This window comes from Phascolarctos cinereus, unplaced genomic scaffold (genome assembly GCF_003287225.1).
Source record: "Phascolarctos cinereus isolate Bilbo 61053 unplaced genomic scaffold, phaCin_HiC Scaffold_8;HRSCAF=390, whole genome shotgun sequence".
NCBI classification, from domain to species: Eukaryota; Metazoa; Chordata; class Mammalia; order Diprotodontia; family Phascolarctidae; genus Phascolarctos; species Phascolarctos cinereus.
The window spans coordinates 55375907-55400067 of record NW_027556291.1 but is presented as its reverse complement, the minus strand read 5'-3'; the positions used below and the strand labels follow the sequence as shown (position 1 = coordinate 55400067).

Here is a 24161-nt window from a genome sequence, read left to right as displayed (position 1 = left end):
CTGATAGAGGTTAAGTGACCTGCCCAGGGTCACATAGCTAGTAAGTGTCTGAGGCAGGATTTGAACTCATGCCTTTCTGACTCCAAATGCAGCATGCTCTCCACAATGCCACCTAGTAACAGAACTCAAAATGCTTTTGGTCCCTTGATCATCTCTCTCAGCTACATAATGCCTAAGTACGTTTTCAAAGCCTACTTCTTCAAGGAAATGAAATGAGTGTGGAGCACAAGAAGATTGCAGGGTTGATGATGCTGGAGAGGAATGGAAATCCCAGCATGCTCTGGCAACCACCTCCAATCCAGGTCACCTAGATATTCAGGTTCCATTGGCAATGTTATGAGTAGTCAGTGACTAGCAAGAAAATGTCAGGGATGGGGGCAGCTAGGTGGTGCAGTGGATAGAGCTCTGGCCTTGGAGTCAGGAGGACCTGAGTTCAAATCCGGCCTCAGACACTTGACAGTTACTAGCTGTGTGACCCTGGGCAAGTCACTTAACCCCACTGCCTAGTTAAAAAAAAAAAAAGAAAAAAGAAAATGTCAGGGAGGAAACTGACCTGGTGGGGGAACAATGCCTTGGAGTTCCTTCGGGAATATAGTTAAATCCAATGAGATTTTACCAGAGGGAAATTAGGCATTTGTTCAAGGGTAGTTGAATTAGAGAGGGCAGCTTGGTACAGTGGAAAGAGTGATGGATTTGGAGTCAGAGGATCTGGGTTCAAATCCTACCTTAGATCCTTGACCTTGGGCAAGTCATTTTAGTTCTGGGGCCTCAGTTTCCTCCTCTATAAAATAAAGAACATTGAACTAGATGAACTCTGAGGTGCCTTCTAGCTCTAGTGCTATGAATCTATGAATTTTCCAAAATACAAGGGACTCATGGGATGCCCCAACAAACAACAGACCTGGTCAAGTCCTTCTGTTTTTTTCATTAGTCAATTGGGCAAAAAAAAATGTGTAGCGAATCATATGCAGTCAGGACTAGCGGCCAAGCTTCTTCACTCCTCGTTTGGTATTTTGGCCATCGTACTATGGAGCTGATAAGAATCTTACTGCCAAAAGAACAGGTGGAAGAGTGGAAAATGCAGTCATCTGGCTACGTTGTCTCTATATGGATATCACATAGACTAATGAACCTGGCATTATGGGAATTTTCCCAGCCTTCTTTGTGGTTATTATCTGATTAGAGTGACATATGAAAGGCTGCACAGTACTGTGGCAAGAATAATGGAACAGGAGTCAGAGGATGACAAGATGATAGGTTTGGGCCTGTAAGCTCAGACGCCATCTAGTCCAACTCCTTTGTTATGATGAAGAAGCTGAGGTCCAGAGAAAGGAAAGGACATTCCCAGAGTCACACAGGGGGCAATGCTGGAATTTGAACCTGGGTCTCCCTATTCCAAGCCCTGTACCATGACTAAGTATGAATCCTGACTCTGTCATTGACTACTTTGGTGACCTTGGACAAGTCACTTTCTCTAACCTTTAGTTTCCCCAATTGCAACATGTGCTAAGATGAGGGAGGTTGGATGAGGTAATCTCTAAGGCCCCTTCCAGTTCTTTGTTTCTGATTCTTTGGGATCTGTTTTGATAGACATACTACTGGGTTTGGCAGGGGTCATACATATGGCCTTAATAGAAATTATAGTACCCTCTTTGGTCCTGTGACACTCGTCTCAATTCAAGGAAGGGCTTCTTATTTCCAGGGAAATTACATATACCTGATGCTCTGCTGGATGCCTTGGGCCCCTACCCAGGCCTGGAAAGAACTCTCCAGTCCTGGAACCCATCAATATATTCCCAAGCAGTTCTCATTGACCTGGGCCCAATTGGAAATCAGTGAGTGGAGGTGAAAGGCCCATGTCCAATTACAATATCTATCTTGAGAGCTGTTCACTTGGAACCAATTTAATAAGCCATGAAAACAGAGGCTGCCTGGGACAATTTTCCTCCCAGAAACACCATATGGCAACATTGGAATAAAGGAGAAAAGACACACAGAATTTGGACTTAGAGGGGCTTGGAAGAATTCGCATTCACATAAAGTATTTGAAACTGGGCTTCCTGGAAATTGTTGGTAGCAATGCTAGAAAGCTCTGTAGCTGTCAAGATAAGAAAGAAGAGCCTCTATGTGTTGCTGTTTCTGAGTTTAAAGCATCCTACAGAAGATCAAAAGACCATTTACATATACATCCAGAGTGGTTTGTTTTTGTTTTTTTTGACTGGGTCTCCTTATCTGTCAGGTATTTATTAAGAGCCAATGGTATATCAGACACTGTGCTAAGTTCTAGGGCTATAAAGAAAAGCAAAATGCCAGGCCCTGCCCTCAAGGAACTTACAGACTAAAAAAAAAAAAAGCTGAAAAGGGGTCAGAGGGAGAAAGGAAAATTAACCAGCCCAGGCATGTGAGTAGGGTAGGAAATGAGAAGATGATTGCCTAGGGCCCTCTTTAAATGGAGGATTTGGGAGGAGCTCTCAAATGTCCACCCCTCTACCTTTTCGGATGGAAGGAGGGGCCCCAGGGACAGGGGATGCTGAGGAGGTATGTGTTTCAGGATCAAATGAGATTATCTAAGTAGAGTGCTTTGTGAACCATAAATTAAAAGCATTATAGAAATATTAGTTATTTATGATGATTACTCAGAGGGAGATAGTTATGGCTTAGTAGATAGGGAGCTGGCCTCTGAACTAAGAAAACAGGTTCAAGTGCCATCTATGACACATATGTTGTATGACCCTGGGCAAGTCATGTCAGTTCTCCGTTGCAGAGAATGGACTGAATCTGTCTTGGTAGAGGAAATTTCCCTACCAGGAAGTTCTGTATACTAGTGAAATTATAGATACAGCCCTTATCTCTATTATTCTGATAGAATATAAGCTCTTTGAGGGCAGAAACAGCTTCATTTTTTTTCTTTATTCTTCATTTTATTATTTTTCATTTTTGTTCTAGATTCCTAGAATCTAGTACAGTATCTGGATTTGTTGAGGGGGAAGGGGATGGGGTAGAATGAGAAGGACTTGGTCTGTGACTGGTAGAGGAAACAGCCAGTGAAGAATCTCTTGTAAACACTTTCCCTGGTCTGCAATTATAGAGGAAAGGTCTAATACTGTAGCAGGAGCTGAAGATACAAAGACAAAATGAAACTATTCCTGACCTCAAGGTGCTTACACTCTACCTAAAGAGACAATGTATGTGTGTGTGTATATATATATATATATATATATATATATATATATATATATACACACACACACACACACATTCCAGTAGTCAGGAGGGCAGCCAGCTAAGACAGTGGTCCTCATCGCCATCGCTGGACATTAGGGTCAGTATATTAATAGTGCATAGCAGAATCAGTAAAGAAAATATCTCTGATATAGTAGGAAGTTCATAATACTAGCTGGCATTAGTATAATGCTTTATATTTTCAATTCCCTTTCTCATCCATTATCTCATGACATTCACATAAGAGCCAAGAGTGGTTGCAAGGAAGGTCATTACTCAAGTCCTAGGATTTCGAGCTGGATGTGACTTTAGAACTCACTTAATTCAACCCCTTCATTTTTACAGATGGGGAAATTAAAGCCTTGAGAAAGGAAAGGGGAAAGGGAAAATCAGGGGAATAAACATTTACTAAGCTCCTACTATGCGCCAGGCACTGTGCTAAGCATTTTACAAATATCTCATGTGATCCCCATAACAACCCTAGGAGGTAGGTGCTATTAATATCCTTATTTTACAGATGAGGAAACTGAGGCAAATAGAGGTTTAGTAACTTGCTTAGGGTCACACAGCCAGTAAGTGTCTGTACCACATAGCTACCTCAGAATGGGATTTGCTGAAGGTGATCCAGGTAGTAAATAGTTAATTCAGGATTCAAATACAGACCCTATGATGAAAAAAAAAAGCCAGTGCTCTCTCCATTACATTAACATTTATAATTTACAGATAAAGAAAGTATTTTTCAATGGAGTGTGACTTACTCATAGTTGTTATTGGTGGTGGTGGTGGTATTGTTCAGTTGTTTTCAATCAGTCTGACTGTGACCCCATTTGGGCTTTTCTTGGCAAAGATGCTGAAGTGGTTTGCCATTTCCTTCTCCAGCTCATTTTACAGATGAGGAAACTGAGGACTTGCCCTGGGTCACACAGCTAGTTAAATATCTGAGGTCGGATTTGAACTCAGGTCTTCCTGACTTCAGGCTCAGCACTCTATCCACTTCAGCACAACTGCCCCATATTCATAGTTACTTAGTGAGAGAGCTGAAACTAGAATCCAGGTCTTCTGATTCTTTGTCCAGTTTCAAAGTATTGAATATTTCTGAGACCAAGACTAGATGACATGTGAAGTTATCTCAAGAGCTAATAATCTAATAATATAACTGACTTTTTTTTTTTGAGACTTAGACTGCCCACCTTGCCCAGGCTGGAAAGGTAGTGACTTATGGACCAGATTCCACTACAGCATGGAAGTCTTGGCTCTGCTCTGCTCTATTTCCCTCCTGCTTAGGCAGCCTGGTGGCCCCCCACTTCTAGGGCTTTACTTTATAGGTGTCAGACTCAGTATGGACATCTGATCAGCATTAGCCCTCTGCAGCTCAGAACTGTCAAACTCACTGATCACCAGCCTTCGCCTCCTCCACTAGCAGAAATGACAGGTGTGTATCATGATGTCCAACAATAATTGACATTTCTATAGTATTTAAAATTTGCCAAAGCATTTGAGCTTCATGACAACCCTGTCCTATTCCCCCCTCTATTTCACAGATGAGCAAACCAAGGCTCAGAAAATTGAAGTGACTTGTCCACGGCCACATAACTAATAAGTACTGGGCATAGATTTTGAATCCAAATCTTCCTGACTCTAGCACAGTGCCTGGCAAGTAATAGGTATTTAATAAATAAATGTTTATTGACCGACTCTTTCCCTTATTCCAAGCTGCTTCTCTATGTTTTATGGTTCTTTTCTGACCCCCTCGATCACCAGCTCAGTGCCTGGCATGCAGTACACGCTTCATAAATACTCAATGACTGATTTCTTAAAACCTCAGGACCAGGAACTTAAGTCAGAAGCCAGGTGCCAAGATGAGCAGAAATAAGGTGTTTTTGAAATAACAGACAAATGGAAAGCTAACTCTGAGCCACTGAGGGATGGAATGTGTCTCTTTAGTTTCCAAAGGCCAGGCCAATAATATTAGAATGATCTTGACTTTTCCCTTTTAATCAAAATTAATACAGGGGTCTGTATTTCAGTGTTGCCTCAATATTGCTGCTTCTGAGTGGTAAGATTTACTTTAGGAGAAAAAGGCAACATGGCATATAGCACAGACATTCTTAACCTGGGATCTGGGATTCAGAACCCAAGGGATCTGTGGATAGATCAGGTTCATAAATCTGAATGGGGAAAAAAAAATGACATCTTTATTTTCATTAACTTCTAACTGAAATTGAACATCTCCTTCATTTCCTTCAATTACGTAAAAAATATTATCCTGAGAAGGGGTCCATAAATTTCACAACACTGCCAAAGGCTCTTTGGCACAAAAAAAAAAGAAAGAAAGAAAGAAAGGTTAAAACCCCCTGGAATATTGGATAGAGAACCAGCCTCAGGAAGGCATGGGTTCAAGTCTTATCTTTGACAAGCCTATGTGACCTCGGGGTAAGCCTCTTAAATCTAAATCTCTACAGTTACCCCCTTCCAAAACACATCTCTCCTCATCACCGGTTTTACTATATCATGGGTCAGCGTAAAAAATTAAATGAGAATTTTTGGCAAGCTTTGCGGAAGCTGCAGATGACACATGAAGGCCAGCAGACAATAGAGAGCTTATGACCAAATTCTCAACCCAGATTTTACAAGAAAGTTCTGTAAATACCCCATAAGAGGAAAAAAAAAATTCAGACTTCTTTGGTATGAAGGGAGGGCCAAAAAATTTTACGCGAATTTTCCAGGTTATGGGGACACAGTGCCCCCATCCCCTGTGATGTGGAAGGGATAACTGTGTTATAGCACACGTGTTGATGTGTATCGAGAGGAGGGATTTCTCTGCACCAGTGAAATCACTACCACCTCAACAACAACAACAACAACAAACTGTTGAAAGCAGTTGAGGAAAGGATAGAGTTTCATCAATGCACAACTTTTGATAAGTTTCCCAGTAGCCATTAATTATTTGTTGGTCAGACAAGGGATGGTTCTCACTTGACTATGACAACTTATGAAAACTGCCTTCTAGGACAAACAGAAATGGTAACATGCATCAATGGAGGGGACCTTACCCCATAAATGAAATTGCTAAGTTTGGAAGGATTGGAGTATAAGCTATTACGTCATTATTTTATTTCCTGTACACCACCCTGAACTGCCCTCGTCCCTTTAAAAAAAGTGTTGTAAAATCAAGTACATGGTTATTCAGTTTGTCAAGAGAATCTTTGGAGAACCGAGACTCTCAGTCTCACAGAACCAGGGATTGTAATTGTTGGTCTGTAACATGCTGATTGTCATATAAACCCATGTAGCTTGTTGAACAAGAGGCCAGAGCTCAATAATTATGCTGTCCGTTTTCAGTATCCACATCACTGTCACTGAAATCCCATTTGAATGGGATGGGGAGAAAGACAGACAAAAATAGTAGTGACTCATTCAGACTTTATTCCTCACTTTGATAAACAGTCTCATGAACGTGTTCTTTCGACCTTCTTGGGATTGTATATTTTGATGCATTGGCCATCCCACCTCTTCTCCACAGTTCAGTGAGGCTGTAAACAAGAGGAGATGTGTGATGGCCTACCCCGAAAATTATACATTGTTGAAAAGGTCAGAATTGTACATCTGAATGTTACTATTTGTAATTTGCAGAATATATGGGACATTCAAATTCTCATAACTCATTCTCTTGACAGATGGAGGAGCATATAACATGGCAGAACATGAAACTATTGAATGAACAGGCACGGGAAACAACACAATCTCAGGACATTTTCTTTGCAGTGCTGTTAGAGGCTGCCCAGCCTGTTCATTTAACAGGACACCAGAGACACATAAGGTTCCCTGCAAATGACATGTGGTCCATTCATCTGCTGACCTGTAAATGTGGTAACAAGCATAAACAAGGTCAAGATTGAGCACTGCTACCCCCCCGATCCCTCAAAGATCAAACAATGTTCATTCATTCCAAATGTTTATTTCTACAAGGCATTCTGTAGGATACAGGAACCATTTGTAGAGGTTCTTCTTGTCAACTAAAACATGGAATCCTAGGATAGGAAGGGAATGTGATGCAGTGGATAGTACATCAGACAGTCGGGAAGACTACCACTGCTAGTTACTGACCCTGGAAAAGCCACCTGACCTCTCTGAACCTTTGTTTCCTCATCTGCAAAATGAGAGGGTTGGCCTCAATGATCTCCAGAGTCCTTTCCAATTCTAGATCTATGATCTTACAATTTTATTCTCATGACTTCAATCCAATCTAATCCAATTCAATCAGTATTCATTAAGTAAGTAGCATGTGCAAAGCCTTAGGGAATATTTATAATGCAAGGTACTGCTCTAGGCAGTGAGGGTACAAAACTAAATGGACAAAGGCCTCTTCCTGAAAGGGCTATGGTCAGAGTACAAAATGGAAGCATGTACTGTAGGAGGGAGGAGAGCATGAACACCTAAGGAGATTAGAAAGAGTGGCCAAGAGAAGATGGCACTTGAGCCTTGACTTGAAGAGGGTTGGGGGTTCAAAGAGGCAAAGGTGAGGAGGAAGAGAATTCCAGGTGCAGGCATGGGGGACCATTTGTGCAAACATACAAAGGTAGGAGATGGAGTACTGAGTTTGGAGAATAGCAGGTATGCCAGTTTTTCTGGAATGTGGAGTGGGAAAAGGGAAGCAAGTCAATGTGGAAAGGTAGGTGAGAACCATATGCTTAAGGGTTTGAATTTGCACACATTCAAAACTGAGGAGTATGTATTTTAGCCTACAGACAGTAGGGAGTGACTTACAATTCAAGAGCAGGGGAGTGGTATGGTCAGATATACTTTAGAAAGATTATTTTGATAGCTATGTGGAGGAAAGATTGGAGTCGGGAAAGAATGGATGTGGTGAGATCAATTTGAAGACCACTGAGATAATCCAAGTGAAAGGTGGTAAAGGCCTGAACTAGGGTGGTAGCCATGGGAAGATGTGAGAGATGTGGAGGTCAAAGGAATTGGCAACTGACTGGCTATGGGAGGAGGGAAGATGAAGAATCAAGGAAGACAGGTTCATAACTCGTGTGATAGAAGATATGATGGTACCCTCCACAGAAATAAGGAAGCATGGAATTGGGGTGGGTTTTGAACATACTGAGTTTGAGATACAGTCAACTGGAGATGTCCAACAGGACTCTGGTGATTTAGGATACAAGCTCAGTAGACAGACAAGGGTTGAATATGTAGATATGGGCATCATCTGTAGATACATAACAATGGAAACCATAGGAACTGCTGAGATCACCAACAAAGAGGTAGAAAGAAAAAAGAAAAGGTCCCAGGGCAGAGGCTTGGGTGACACCCCAATGGACGTGAAATGGATGAAGATCCAACAAAGGAGAATGAGAAGGAACATTCAGATGGGGAGGAGGAGAACTAGGAGAGAAAAAAGTCAGAAAGCTAAGGCAGCAGAGAGTATTCAGGAGGAGAAGGTGAACAGTGGTGTCAGAACTCACTCTAAATCACATTTCACCAACTTTATCATCAGACCTGTAATTTAGGAATCTCACTTGGGCAGCTATGTGGTAGATGGTCTAAACTAGAGTGACTAGGTCATGAAGAGATAAGGGGATGGATGAGAGATGTTGAGTTGCAATATGGCTATTAATTGGCTATGAGGCATGTCTAAGAATGAAGCCATGGACGACCCCAAGATTGCAAACTCAGGTGACTAGAAGAATGGCACTGAAGTCCTTTGTACCTTATTATATCACTGATGATGCCTTGCTAAATCCCAACCTTGGATTACCCCCACCATGTGTTGCCTTCGCTCCTACTTTTGGCAAGGACCCCAGCCATGCTTCACCTCACTCATGAATGGAATCTCTCTGGACTCCTTTTCTTTGCCTGCTGCCTTGTCCCAATGATGGTAACATCCCCCTACTCCCTCCCCAGTTATGTTGTTTCTACCTTCACAACGTTTCTATGATATGTTCCTCTTCATGCACACAGCCAGCACCCTGCTGCAAGACATCTCTATCACATGCCTGGATGACTGCAATAGCCTCCTACTTGGTCTCCCCACCTCAAGTCTCTTTCCACTCCAGTCCCTTCTCCACTCAGCTGCCAAAGTTATTTTCCTAAAGCACCGACAAAACTATATGTCACCCCCACCCCAATTCCCCGCTCTTAACAAACTCCAGTTTGTTAAGACTCCTATGTCTTCCAAAAAAAAAAAATAAAGTCCTTTGGTTGGTTTTAATGTCAATTCCCTTCGAAAACAGTCACCCCTACCATTGCTCCTTGAGGAAAGGGTCTCTTTTCCATTTTGTTTTTGTATTTTCAATTCATATCATAGTACTTTGCATATATACATGTATGTGCATAAATGTGTGTATACACACACACATTTATGTAAAGTTCCCTGGGGAATTGAGAGGTTAAATGATATGCCTAGGCAGGGGTGGGGAACCCATGGCCTTCTAGGTCCTCAAGTGTGGCCCTTTGACTGAATCCTTAATAAAAGGGTTTGTTCTGTAAAATTTGGACTCAGTCAAAAGTCTATACTCAAGGACCTAGAATGCCACATGTAGCCTCGAGGCTGCAGGTTCCCCACTCCTGGCTAGCTTCTTCTTAGTTATTCATTCCATAGGCTGTAACTTCAAGTACCAGTGACCTTCTTGTTCCTTCTTGAATACTAAACTCCTCCTGACTCTGCCTTTTCTCTGGCTGTTCCATATATCTACAATGCTCTCCCTTCTCAAATCTCAGCTCAGACCCTACCTTCTGTAGGAGGCTGTTCCCAGTCCCCAAAGCTCCTTCTGCTTCCCCTCTGAGGTTACCTCCCATTCACTCTGTACGCATGTTCATAGTTGTTTGCACCTTGTTTTCCCAGTTATGTGTGCTCCTTGTGTTTTTGCCTTTCTTTGTATTTCTAGTACACAGCAAAGTGCCTGACACACAATAAGTGCTGAATGAGTGTTTGTGACTGGCTGACCAGTTGACTATAGTCCTCGACAGGGCGAAGCAAGAGGGGAAGGTTTAGAGGAAAAGAACTTCAGTTTTGGACATGTTGAGTTTGAGATGTCCATGGGATAGTACAGATGTCTAGATGTCTAGCAGACAGTTGGAGATATGGCACTGGAGTTTAGGAGAGTGAGGAATGTTGGATCCGTCAATTCTGAGTGACTTTCATGGAGGTGATTGTTGAATGCCTGGGAGCTGAAGAGACTGCCAAAGGGGGAACAGAGAGAGAGAGAGAGAGAGAGAGAGAGAGAGAGAGAGAGAGAGAGAGAGAGAGAGAGAGAGAGAGAGAGAAGAGGGGATGGCCCAGGATAGAGCTGTAGGGGACAATCAAATATGGTGGGCAGGACTTCAATGATGATCCCACAAAGAAAACCAAGACTGATTCAAGAGATGGTAGACGAACCACAAGAGAGAATCCGGAGGACGAGGATCTTTCATAACAGGAGGTGGTCAGTAGTGCCAAATTGTGGCAGAGAGCTGGATGGAAGGAGGTGTAAAGGAATGAGCATTTATTAGGCACCTACTATGTGCAAGGTACTTTACCTCCTCAAGGAGGAGGAGAAGGCCTGAAAAATGATATGGATTTAATAACAAATAGCTAACATTTCTTGGTTTGCATACCTTATCTCATTTACGCTTTTTAACAATCCTGGAAGATAGGTGCTATGATTATTCCCCAAGTGATACAAAAGCCAGAAGAGAAGTAATAAATGTGTGGTGGATCGGATGGAACAAAAGCTTTTTACTTCAAGTGGGGAATGGCTAGTGCTGTCACCTTTCAGTCTACTGTACAAAGCTTTAGGAAAGATTAGTTAATTCTTTCTGCTCTTTAAAGAAATCCATTGTACAAACATAAGGTCTAATTATTTAAATGGGTTCCCTCTTGGGAATAGCCAATGGTGAAAGGGTTGTGGAAAGATGAGTATACTAATTTGCTGTTGGTAGGGCTGTGAATTAGTCTAACAGTTCTGGAAAGCACTTTCGACTTTGGCTAAGAAAGTAACAAAAATGTCCATGCCTTTAGATCGAGAAGTCCCACTACTAGCCCTACATACTCCAAGGAGGTTAGTGGTAAAAAGAAAGGACTCATATACACCAATATGTTTAAGCATCACTTATTGCACGAGCAAAGAACCAGAAACAAAATAGACAGATGAACATTGGGGATAGCCAAAAATGATGTGGTACCTGAATGTGATAGAATATTTAATTTTTGCTCTGAGAAATGTTGATTATGAAGAATGCAGAGAATCACAGGAAGACTAGTATGAACTGATGCCGAATGCAGTAAGCACAACCAGGAAAACAACATACACAGTGGCTACAATGACAGAGATGAAATGAACAGCAACAAAACAATCAAAACTGAATGCCTCAAGATCATAATGACTATCCTTGGTCCCAGAGAAGAAATATCAAAAGGCACCTTCCCTGCACTCTTCTCTGCAGAAGTGGGTGATGGAGTATGGGACGCTAAATGTGACGTCGGACTGTTTTTTTGATGTTTTGGTAAGATTTGTGGAACTGATTTTTCTTTAATTTTTATTCTTTGTTATAAAGGATAGCTCTTTGGGAGGGAAAGGAGGGAGGGATGCAATGGAAAATGTAGGTGACGTAAAAGACAAAAGATATTAATAAAAATGTATTTTAAAAAAGAGCCCCACCTTTCCCCAAATCTCCTGTATTGAATAAGCACTTTTCTCATGCCTTTTCCCATAACCCAATTAAGGCTTCTGGAATGAGGAGTTTCAGAACTTGGTGTCCACATTAATTCCTTCTCCCTTGGTGCTTGGCACCACTTCCCGTGGTCTCATTTCCTTTGTCCTCTCCTTGAATCATCCTAACGATTGAACCCCAAGACACATCCCAATTAACTGTCTCATATAGTTAAAATCTTACCCAACGGCATGACAAAGAAAGGAAATTCAAATCATGGGAAGAGGCTACCTCTCGATGCACTCCCAACTCCCAAAACACGTCCAAATCCCTTCCACAGCACCATGGAGGCACCAGAGTTTGGCCTCTAGTTGCATAACGTACATCTAAAAAAGTATACCAAGTTTTCTATGTACAGAGGAGCTCTCCTTCTTGGAAGACAGAGATACTGCAATGAGAAATAAATACAATTTTGAGAAGGTATTTTTAGTCTTGCTGATCTAATTAATATATACATTGAGGTATTTGTAAAGAGTACCACATGGGACTAGACAAAATTGTAAGTCGTAAGTTTCCACTCCATCCATCTTTTGGTACTACCCTCTCCACTCCACAGCCCTCATGGTGCCCCCTGGATGCCCATGCCTGCCCATGCCTATAGGACCTTATATTCTGGACTTATGTTACTCAGAACCCTCTCAATCAAAACCACACCACCCTGTGCCCCATTCCCCTAGGAGTTTGTTCCTTACTAACTTAACAAAGTAGTCTTGTATTAGGAGGTCACCAGACATGCTCTATAGTGCTAGCTATCTTATGGGGTGGAGTGGGGGCTTACTCTTTAGGCCTCAGTTTCTTCTGTACAATGAACGGTTGGATTACCTAATAATAATAAGTAGAATTTATTTAGCACTTTAAATTTTGCAAAGCATTTTGCATTCTTTAACTATTTGGGCCTTGACAGACTTGTATTACACGTATTAGCCCCATTTTACAAATGAAAAGACTGAAGTTCAGAGAAGACATTATATTGTGGCTAGAGTTCTGGACTTTGAGTCAGAAAGACCTTGTTGGAATCTTGTTTCAAACACTTATTGACTGTATGACTTTGGTGAAGACACTTACTATCTCTGAGCCACACTTTCTTCCTCTGTAAAATGAAGGAGTTAGATTCAACCGCTAAAGTCCTTTCTCCATCTAAATCTAGAATTCTATGATTTGATGTGTAACCTTCGACTTGACTTCCCTGGGCCTCAATTTCCTTCTCTGTAAAGTGGGAGGGTTGGCTTAGATGACCTCTGAAGTCTCTTTCAGCTTAAAATCGAAAATCCCATGATCTTATCTGTGACCTCAGATGCCACCACTATGGGTCTCAGTTTCCTTGTCTATAAAATGAGGACATTGAACTAGATTGCTCCAGAGATCCTTTCTAGTTCTAAGTCTGGGATTCTCTGATTTCATCAGTTCTCTACTTATTTACATGCATATAGTATAAAACACACCTACATCGAAAATGTTCAGGTATTGGAGATGGAATTTTGGTACAATGGTTGGGAAACAGGGGCTATGCCTGTGATTTCATGGATATAGGGAATTCTCTCTCCCAAATGTAGGCTGACACCTTTCCTACAACTTATAGTCTTAAGAGAGTAGCTGGGTACACTGCCTTGGGTCACCCAGCCAGTATGGGTCAGAGGTGGGCCTAAATTATACCAATATTGCCCTTACTTTCTCATTTCCTTCCACAGCACTGAAAGTCAATCTGAGCTTTTCTTTCTCAACTCTTTTCTAAATAAGAATTTTAAAAAGGGATCAGTCTTCCCCTTGGAAAAGTGAGCGGGGGACTAGAATTGTTAAGAACCACTGACAGGCTCCTGAGATTGCTAGAAACCCAGTGTGAACATGTCATTGTGCCCCGACAGTCCTGGCAATTAGCTACCCCCCAACAGTGGGAACATCCTAACTCCAGAGGGAATAGTCCAACTTCTCCTCTTCTCTTTTCTGATCTCGGGGAATATGGAGACTTCTGACGATTTGAGTTGACATCTTTCAAGAACACCTACCCTGCCCCTCAGCCAGTCTTCAGACACAGCTGCATCGACAAATAGCTTGCCGTTTGAAATGGAATTGGTGCTGATGGTACTCAGGGTCAGGAGGAGCAAAAAAAAATACACAGCCTTTAATTCATGTGATTTTGCCTCTATAGAGTTCTTCATTTGCTACCCTTTAACCTTTGCTGCTTGGGGACATTGACTCATCTCTGACCACCCACCTGCTGTCTAAAAAGAGGTTGAAAACAGAAAAGGAAGTAGGCACCTGCATACTTAAAGCCTGCCTTGTATTGATTTCCAATTACTCTAGTCTGACTTGGTACTGCGGGGTCATTTTAGTTGCTTTGGACTCTTGGCCCTGATCACTTGCCCTGAAACTTCAGGGCAACTTTGGACAAGTCTCTTCAATCCCCTGGGTCTCAGTTTCCTCCTCTGCAAAACGAGGGGGTTGCATTAAGTAGCTGCCGATGTCTCTTCTCGCTCTAAATCTAGAATCCCATAGGGGCCATGCTGGACTTGCTGGCTGCTTGTCCAGTATTCTGATGCCTCTTGGCAGGCACAAGTTTTTTTTTTTCCCCAATCTGCTTTCTTTTTCCTGATCAATAATTCTATCCTGCCCCAGGTATCCATACCCTGGTACTTATGGCCCCCATTCTATATCCTTGATAGACTATTATAGTTTTAAACTTTAAATGGACAAGCCTGGTTTTGGGATTAATAATGTAATGGCAAAACACAATCTATAACACACAGTAGTACTTCAGTAAAAATGATGATTTCCCAATCAGCAACACTCAAAGTCCTGGTGCACTTGTGTGCTTGTTAACAAATTATAGCACAGCTCAGAAGGCGTGTGGTTTCTATATTCTTTGTGGCAGGCAGTGGACTGTAGCTGAGACAATTGGATTTTCGCCTAAATGGGAGTTTTTCTCCCTTGGGGGGGGGCTGAAATTGTGAAGTGAGTGTAACAGTTGTGCTCCATGATACAGGCATCCATTGCTTTGATTTTTACTATGCTTACATCTAATCTAATTAAACTTCTTGCTCAACTGTGATCTTGAGGCCTGATTACTAATTAGTCTGAAAAACAATGAACAATGAATAGCACTAAACATAAGAGTCTTGAGTCTTAACAGAAGACAGGGCACTGGGTGATTGGCTGTCACTTCCTCAATCGACCTGACCAATTGACAGGACTGTCCTTTTATACTTCAAAAGTCTTTAAGACACCAGTCCTTGGAAACCACAAAGATCTGGCCAAAATAAGGAAAATGCCATTAAGACTTGGGCATGGATACTACAACTAAATGTTGGGAGATTGGCCCAGATTATCCAAAGCTGCAAATAATTAGCATGTTGGACAATTCAGGGAACATGTTATTTGGTGTCATCCATTAAGTTTTCCGCTTTTATCCAGAATAAACAGAAGGAAGGCCTGTTAGAAGTAGGCCACTGACTCAGTGTTTCTGCATAGGAGAGGGACTATTGCTGTGAGCTGCCTCCAGTTCTGGCTGCCAAAATAGCCAGGTGCTAGAGATTTGGATGCTGCTTGTGGTTCCTTCCTTTCTTCTTTTGAGAAACATCACAGCATTTATCCAAATTTATACTGAAGGTGTTCTGAGGGACACTTTTAAGCCATATTTGAAGAGCTGGAGGATTCAAAGGATCCTTTTTTACACCCACCCCTACTCACTCACACACACACACACACACACACACACATATACAATAACAACCAATGAAATGATCTGGTTTTGTTATATTGGTTAAATAAACTGGGGACTTTTAAGCTGCACTGCTCTCTTGCTTTCAAGTGTTTCGTCTGCACTAACATTCACCCTAATCTGCCACACTATCAAAAAGGATGTTGTATTTGTGGTCAGTCTACCATCTTGAAACAAATAGTGGACGGAGGAAAAGCTTTCAAATCAACAATCTCTATAATGTATAAAAGTATAAGAAATTTAGTGTCTGGGAACAAGTTGCAGGGAGATATGAGTGCATTAAGTCACCAAATGTGGGCTCAAATTCCAAGGGCTACTAGTATAAGAGTTCTTATTATAAGATAGTGGATTAATAAGGATAGATTTCATTGCCTGGATAATTCCCTAATTTCCAGTTCAGCTTGTATAATTGGTATCTCTCAGTGCTGAACAATGCACTGGCTTTAATATTTCACAAAATTCTCCAGCTAAATCTTTTACTTTGGTCCCACTGGATTGTCAATATCATTTTCAGTAGAAATTGATATGCTGGGGAATCAATTTCAGGAGATTAACATTCCATATACATATATGGGATGACTGAGCCAGGAGTGTATGATAACAGACCAATGTCATAAAATATAAATTCAAAAATCTTGTAGAAATAAAGTAAATACTGAATGAGAATGGAAGGGAGAGAGAGAAAGCTAACTATCGTCTGGCATCGACTTCATCTAGGAATGAAATGTCTGTGCTAATCTGGTTAGCGAGGACTGCTACCTCTCCTGGTCTGATTCTCTTTGATCTTCTTTAGGGCTTTGGACCTGCTTTCTGCCTTTTGGCTACAGATGGAGAAAACACGTGAAGTCTAGACTTATTGTTTCTGAATGACACTGACTGACTCATTTCAGATCATTAAGAATTTCCAAAGAGGAAAAAAAATATCCCTTCTCCATGAGAAAGAACAAAACATACTATCAGGTTCAACTTTATTCAAACTAGGATTGCAAATGTCTCTCGCTTCTGCCCACGTTTTCCCATGGTTTCTGAGCTTCACAGAGAATGTTGAGCTTTACTGAACATGCACTGGGGGGGTTCATAATAAATTGTGGGAGAAGGGAGGGACTTCCCCCTCTGAACAAAATGTATGTTGTGATGGTCCTTTGATGCTTTTGATTAAAGATATAATAAAAAGTAAAAATAAGTGAGATACAACATGGCAGAGTGGGTAGAGGGTCAGCAATGGAGTCAGATGTGGATTCAAGCCCTGCCTCTGACACATTGACCTGGAACCTTTGAACAAGTCACTTAACCTCTAAATGCCTAAAGCTGCAAGAGCAGGTGTAGATCTGCAATGATGATAGGAATTTCTGCACCAGGCTCTCTTTATATTACTGAAATCATAGGTCCAATCTAAAAAGGAAAAAAAAAAGCCTGATACATATATTATCCTTTAAGGTTTGCAGAACCCTTTGCATACAATATCTCATTAGATCCTCACAATGATCCTGCAAGGTAGGTGCTATTATTATCCCTGTTTTATACAGATGAGGCACAGAGAGGTTAAATGACTTGCTCAGGATCACATGGCTAGGCAAGGTAGTGTCTGAAGAAGGGCTCAAACTCTTGGCTTTCTGATTCCAAGCCCAGAAGTCAGTCCACTATTCCCTAAATTCTTAAGTATTTGTTTATGGAAAATATAGGAGAGAGTTAGCTTTAATTTAGTAAACGATCATTTTTCAAATTGAGAGCTAAATCTCCATGGGGAAGGGAACAAATTGAAGATTATAGGGCTGAACTGAATTTATGTTTGGTTGATATTTCCTCCTATTTCTTAACATTACTGTAGGTACCTTTAATGTACTTTAGCTGTGTAGGTTTGCTTTGTCAGGCAGTAGTTTCCCGATTATTTGGTTAAGAATGTGTTTGTGCTCTTGAAATGGATGTCTTTTTGGTGAAGATGAATCTTTTTTCAGCCTTATAATGTGAACGCTATTTAGCTACACCCAAGCTGTCATGGCTGTGTCAGCAGAAATGTATGTAAATTCCTAGAATCTCAAGGATGACTAATGGATTACACTATAGGAGAGAGAATGTCAAGATGTTTCTTTTCCTCCAGAGACATAATAAAGTATCTGTACTGATGCCAATTCCATGCAGTAGACATGGAGCATTTCCATTGAAATCTAATATTCACCAAATTTCTCTTATAAATGCATGGAGTAAAGAAACCACTCCTAGCCCCAACAAAATGAAAATAAATACCTTAGACAATTGTTTTTTCTAAATAACCTTCAGGCTGGGACTCAAACATTCCCAAGAGTTTCTCATTTTGTGTGAAAAATGATTTTACATTCTTTTTTGAATTTTCAGACCTTTGCCTTTTTGCCACTGCTTAGCAACTTCCTCTGAGTGTGCTGGGAAAAGGGCAGAAGGGATTTCTCCTAATTGTTCCCCACCCCAGGAGCAGGTGATGGTGACTTTTGTCAGAAGAAGAATTTGGTGGAGGTAGATGCATGCTAGCATACAACCTAAGAGGAGAGTGACTGAGAGGGGACTTTTCCAGCCCAAGAGATAATAATAGATTTTTTCGCAGAAGCACACATGTGCAGGCCCACTCATCTATGGAATTCGTGGACACTGTTCATTGATATGAGCCTCCTGTGTAGAGGCAGGGGAATTTCCATCACCTAGGTGGTATTATCTCAGAATAGAGATTTGCTGGGCAGCACCAGCCTTGGAGTTGCTTCATGGATGACCCCATGCAAGGTTGTAGACCTGGTCTTCTAGAGAGAGAGAAATGGATATCCTGGGCAGTATACTTAGAAAGAAGATTACTCATGTGACCTCTGTAGTTGGAAGAGTGAAAAAGGAACCCATGATTTGGAGAAGCAAGGGACCTTGATCTTGCTGCCCCTCCTATTACAGTGATTTGTATAGAGCAAGTGTGCCAGGCAGGGGTATTACTTGTTCAAAAGCTCCAAAAATATGGTTGTCTTCTGAAGGAGTTTATGGGCTATTTGAGTGCTTTATATATTTTCTGTGTCTGCTTAAGAGCTCCTAGAGTCCTTTGGGGGCTTTATATGTTTTGGTATCTGTTTATGGGCTCCTGTGAATCCTCTGTATCTTTTGTACTTTCTATGGGGTTAAATGAAAGCCATCCCATTCTTCGGGAAAAAAAAATCAAATGGCTTTGTACATCTTTTGCTTCTCCAAAAAAAAGGGTGGTTTACCACATATTCAGAGAGTTGCTGGGGTCAGAGAAAACTAAGTGGTGGCACCTATGGTGGGTGACTGATCTCTGGACAGAGGGTACAATGTGAATTATGCCTGTGAAATCTGGATGGTATTCTAGCACCATGCCAGGAAACCAAATTGTTTCCATTTGAATTATCTTAGGAAGATTCTGAAGATCACCTGGTAGGATAAGGTACCAGACACTGAGGTCCTTTCTCAAATGAAACTGCCAAGCATTCAAACTCTACTGCAGAGAGTGCAACTCTAATGGGCTGGCCATGCTGTTCGAATGCCAAACGCAGGCTTGCCTAAAATATTATTTTACAGAGAACTCACACAAGGCAAGCATTCACATGGTGGTCAGAAAAAGCGATACAAGGACACTCTCAAGGTCTCTCTTAAGAACTTTGGAATTGACTATGTGACATGGGAGACATTGGCACAGGACTGCCCAGCATGGTGTGCCCACATCAGAGAAGAACTGAAGTAGCTCCAAAGAAACACAAGATGCACAAATTTAGAGAATCCACCCCAAATGTTCACATGGACTATCTGTGCCCAACTTGTGGTAGAGCATTCTGAGCTCATATTGGTCTGATCAGCTACAGTCGGACACACTGTAACCTGACTCTCACATAGTGATGTATTTTGGTCTTCTTTGAGAACAAAGGACCACCATATATAGAATTTGACACCCTAAACTGGTTGAAGGGTTTGGTGATCTGGGTGTACTAGGTGAAAACCATTTATATGTTAATTTTGTAAACTTCTAGTTTAGACACGAGGCTGTTTGGTACGGTGGAAAGAGCAACAGCTCTGAAATGAGGGTTCAAATCCTATCTCTGATGCTTACTACTCCTGTGACTTTGGCCAAGTCATTTAATCTTCCTGGGCCCTAAACGAGGGATTTGGAGATGACCTTAGAGGTCCTTTCTAGCTCTAGGTCTATTCTGTTATGACATTTCCGAGACTGGAGATGCTTGACGCATTCTAGAATGGGAGGAAACAGTCAATTTCTAGAAAGGCTTAGTATCTCCCTAGGTAATCTGTCATGTCTCTTGCCATAGACAGAAATTTCACTATCAAGTTGCCATTTCCAAACTCTCTTACACATTTGAGTCTTTCAAAAGAACAGCTGTTTGGAGCACAGAACCCCCACTGCCACTATTCTCCAAGCTCTCTAAAGTCACTTTACTACCTAGTTGTAAATGTAAGTTATGAGATAATCTTTGGCTGGGGCCATATGACGCCAGAGCAACCAGTGGAAAAGCAAGTCAGTCAAATCCATTTTGTCTGCTTTATGACAAAGAGTCAGTTTGACTGATTATTTTGAGCTGAATGGATTGGTTTTTGGGGCATCATGGTGGAGTGGCCTTCGTGTGGGGGACAAAATGAGCATGTCTCCATCTTTCTGTTAACAAAGTAGCCACTGAATCGAGTCTTGAACCGTGGGTTGAAAAGTCCGATGCAGTATTTTATGCGCATTTGAAACATATCACAATTTTAACAATTGTTCCCTCTTCCCCTGGTATCTTGGTACTTATTCCTATGCTAGAAGCCAAAGTCATCCGCAATACAAAGCGCCCGAATATACCCCAACATTTTGAGCCCTCAGAGCAATCCCAGCTTAAATTATCAGAAGGATCAAAAGTACTTTGGCTCCAGCGAAGCTAAAATGCACTCCAAGCCAGAATACAACATGCGACCTTCTACTTCAGAGAAATGAACCCACTCACAGGAATAATGTGACTTTCTCTCTCAGATGTTATGGATAGAAATGAGTCACCCCCCAAACCCAAGTAAAATTGAGAGAAGTAAATAACTGAGTCAAAAATTCCCAAAGTGAGTGCAATATTGGGGTCAATTTGGCATGTACTGGCTAAAGAACTGGTGTATCCTTTCAGTGTCACAGAAACAAATGAATTGCAGACCCTCAAACAACCCTAATATTCTTTCAGCATTTTGTACAGTCTTGTCATATTTCTGTGGTTCCGAGTAGGAGACATTCTGATTATTGGGACAAAACTCACAGGCCTTGTGAACACTCACAGACAATAAAAGAATGCTTCAAATTAAAGGCTACAATTTGGTAGAGGACTCTCAGGCCTCCAAGTTTCAAGTCCATCACTCTAAAAACACAGGATTGACTGAGGGGGGGACTAAAAAAAAAGAGGCTTGACATCTTGCATCCTGATTTGAGTTTGTTAAAAAAAAGAAAAAAGAAAAGAGAAAAGAAAAGAAAGAAAAAAGGAGTACCCATAAATCAAGTTGTTAGTTCTCCCAACACCAGATGATTCATAAATATTCAAGATCTCAACTTAGAAACAAGTTTAAAATAGCCCTGGATTATGCCATTGGAAATAACATGACCAAATCATTATAAAGGGTGCTCTTATTCAGCCTTGGAGATCTGGCTACTGTTGAAAGGAGCAGGCTGCTTCCAGGAACTAGCACTCTACTAAGAAGACATTTTGGCTAAAGAACATGCAAGGCTCTTGGTCCCCAGTCATTAAGGCAAGACGTCCATTTACCCATCAATCACAGATAAAAAACTCTGTGGACATGTATGCTGACTACCCAACGTAACCAATTAGGATAACCATTCCTTCATACCATACAAACTCATTTCCTTAAACTGTTACTGCGGTGAACTCCACACTTAACAAATGAGTGGACGCAAACTGATTTGCATGTAATAACGGTGGCAATAAACCTCTCTTGGTTCGTGCAATTTTTCCCATCTGTTAACAGAGTGGAAGTTTCCTATCTATTATTCCCAAAGGGGGACTTACCCAGCTGGACATCAATAAACTTGGCTGATTCTCCCTGGGGAACAATGGCTTGGGAGGTTTGTCTGTGAGTAACGCTGGAAGAGAAAATGAGAGAAAGTAATGGAAAAATGGAGATAAATTACACGAGAAAAAAAGATTCTATCTTGTATAATATTTAATGTTTGTAGACTTGATGGTGTGTAAACATTTATTATACAGTATTCTTCCTTAGGCTGCTACTCCATACATATAATATCAATTTCCCAGCACATTTGGAGCCCTATTGATTCACTGTAAATAGGCCATTTTGACAGCTAAATTTTCTAACAAGATCAAATAAATGAACCCCTTTTGAGTGGTTTTGGTAAGCTTGCAGGGATGAATAAAAAAAAATTAAATATAATATAATACAACAAATCCCATATCCACTCCTTTGCAACTCTAAATAGTCTCAGTAAGATAGAATCTGAAATATGCCAGTTCAGGGAGGTCCTTCTGAACCTTCTAGATTAGGGGTGGAAAACCTTCAGCCTCGAGGCTGCTATGTGTGGCCTCAACAGTTTGAATTCAGTCAAAGGGCTTCATTTGAGGACCTAGCGGGCCACATTCAGCCTCGAGGCCACAGATTCCCCACCCTGGTCTAGACCTTCCACTCCAAGGCCAATATGTACCTTTCAGTAAACAGTTCACTGACCAATCAAAGTCATTTGAATAGGTAGGCCCTGTGTTTGTGGCAAGTCAAGTACTATGTTAGACTCTGTGTTGGGCTTCATGCTGGGACTTGAGAGTTAATTAGAAGATATGGACCCAGCTTGCAAACAGATTCTCACAAAGCTGAGGCCAGAAGTTTAAGCCATATACAACAATTAGAGGACTATAGAAGACCCAATATTGGCCGAAAGGCCCTTATCCTCATCCTATCCATCTCTTGTGGGCCAGGCTTAACTCAGGACAATCTGTTAGTTCAGGCACTGCACCGGAGTGAAATGAGACATTCAAGACCATATGATGTTTTATAAAAGGAAGTTCACTTAACGACAGCCTCGAAAGTATATTCAATAAAGAAAGAGTGTTGCTTCAGTTGGACCCAGCTTCCCACAGCTCTGCATTTGCTGTGGTGGCATATCTGGCCAGAGAGGTGTATTAATTTGCAAAGCAGTAGAGCATTCACCAAGACTGAGGAACACTCAACTCCTCATGTGCTGGGTGTTTATGCCTTAGGTCATTGGAAAGATATGTCAATGGCTTGAACCTTACTCCTCTGGACCAATTAAGTCTCAAGGATGGTTCCATTGCCTTTTGAGAGAAAAATCAGCCTATGTCACCAGGACCTTCAGGTTGTCTTTCTAGTAATAGCTATTACTGCTACCACACTGCTACCAATATCCTCAGGGAGAAGGTCCTGAAGATCATCAAGGACATTCAGAATCATAAAATCATTTGGAAGGGTCTAATCTAACTCATACTTGAACAAGAATCCCCTCTTGTTAAAACCAACAAGAAGCCATCCAGACTTTGTCTGAAGTCTTCCCAAGATAGTCCTTCCTCTTTTGGGTAACACTAATTGCTAGGAAGTCTTTCCCAACTCCAATATTAATTTGCCTCTCTGAAATCCCAATCCCATTGCTCCCAATTTTACTTTCTGGAGAAGAACAAAACAAAGTTCAGGAATGCTTTTTGAATCGAATCAGATTACACTGAGGTCTGATCTCGTTTTCACATGATAACTCTTCCAATAGTTGAATCATGTTCTACCTAAGTCTTCAGTTTTCCACTCATTTAACCATGAATGCCTTGGAAGGGAGCCACATTAAAAAGCAACGTCAGGGACTCTGCTGGAAGTCTTACAAAGGAAAAGACAAGGGCTGAGGAACTTCAGGGAGGTTCAATGATCATCTGGTCCCTGTATCAAGAAACAGCACACTCAAGACCTGTTTTAGATTTTAGTGACTGCTCAGTTTCCATGCACAGAAGCCTAATACTCTTTAGAGCTTCAGTTTCCTCAGCAGCTTTCTTCAAGTAACTCATGCTTCCTTTTCCCCAAGTATTAAGGAAATCAAGCAGTTCATTGAGAACTGAGATAAGTACTCCCCGACAGACATTTTGGCAGGTGGCAGTTATTGGAGTATGGATGTGAGAGTATTTTCTACCTGATTCAATTCCTAGTCTTGCCTGTCATAGCTAAGTGGCCATACCAAGGGGCCTATATACTACATTTGTGGGAGCTTATCTAAGATACAAACACACACACACTATATACATATCACTGTATATCTATACACACATACAAACATATATACACATACACATACAAGATACACACATTATATATATATATATATGTATGTGTATTTATATATTTAATATAACAATTAACAGCCGTAACTGTCAATATAAATGGGATATACTTGCCCATAAAATGGAGGATAATAGAAAAATTTGTTAGAAGATGGAGGCCAGCATATGTTGTGTATAAGAAATGTCTAACATAGTTGGAGCATAAAGATCCACACAGTTAAAATGAGGGATTGGAGCAGAGT

At 41.2% G+C, this 24161-nt stretch overlaps 1 protein-coding gene across 1 annotated transcript in view; it reads right to left on the bottom strand.

Moving 5' to 3' along the window:
* IL1RAPL2 (interleukin 1 receptor accessory protein like 2) overlaps nucleotides 1-21710 on the bottom strand; it is a 206348-nt gene extending 184638 nt beyond the window's left edge. Inside the window, exon 1 of the mRNA XM_020975137.2 lies at nucleotides 21643-21710. The gene's annotated coding sequence lies outside the window, so the exon portion shown is untranslated. The remainder of the gene's footprint in view (nucleotides 1-21642) is intronic.
* Between the last annotated feature and the right edge of the window lie 2451 nt (nucleotides 21711-24161).